This window comes from Mastomys coucha, unplaced genomic scaffold (assembly GCF_008632895.1).
Source record: "Mastomys coucha isolate ucsf_1 unplaced genomic scaffold, UCSF_Mcou_1 pScaffold4, whole genome shotgun sequence".
NCBI lineage: Eukaryota > Metazoa > Chordata > Mammalia > Rodentia > Muridae > Mastomys > Mastomys coucha.
Window position 1 is genome coordinate 15,700,818 of NW_022196910.1, and position 388 is coordinate 15,701,205.

A 388-nucleotide genomic window follows, 5' to 3' on the forward strand; every position below is an offset into this window, starting at 1 on the left:
CACACACACACACACACACACACACACACACACTAGGTAGTACAGAAAGAAGGTTAGAGGGACTGGGGTGTAGATCTCTGTAGGCTACTTCCTGCTGATTGGGGCATCAGGTTCCTTAGGGCAAGTCCAATCTTCTCTCGTCAGGCTATCCGATTTGTTCTCCCTTTGCTCACAACCACTTGACAAACCACAGCAGCAGGGAAAAGCAACAGCTGCCACAGGCCCTCTCAGGGCTCTCAATTTTATACCTTCTCAAAAGTTCCCAGAATTTCAAATGTAAACTATCTGCAGCTGGCAAAAATCACACCCCTTATAGTGCACCAGGTAAATCATAGTCACCTGCTGTGAAACAGCCACTTATCCCACACCAGGGGTCCAAACAAAACAT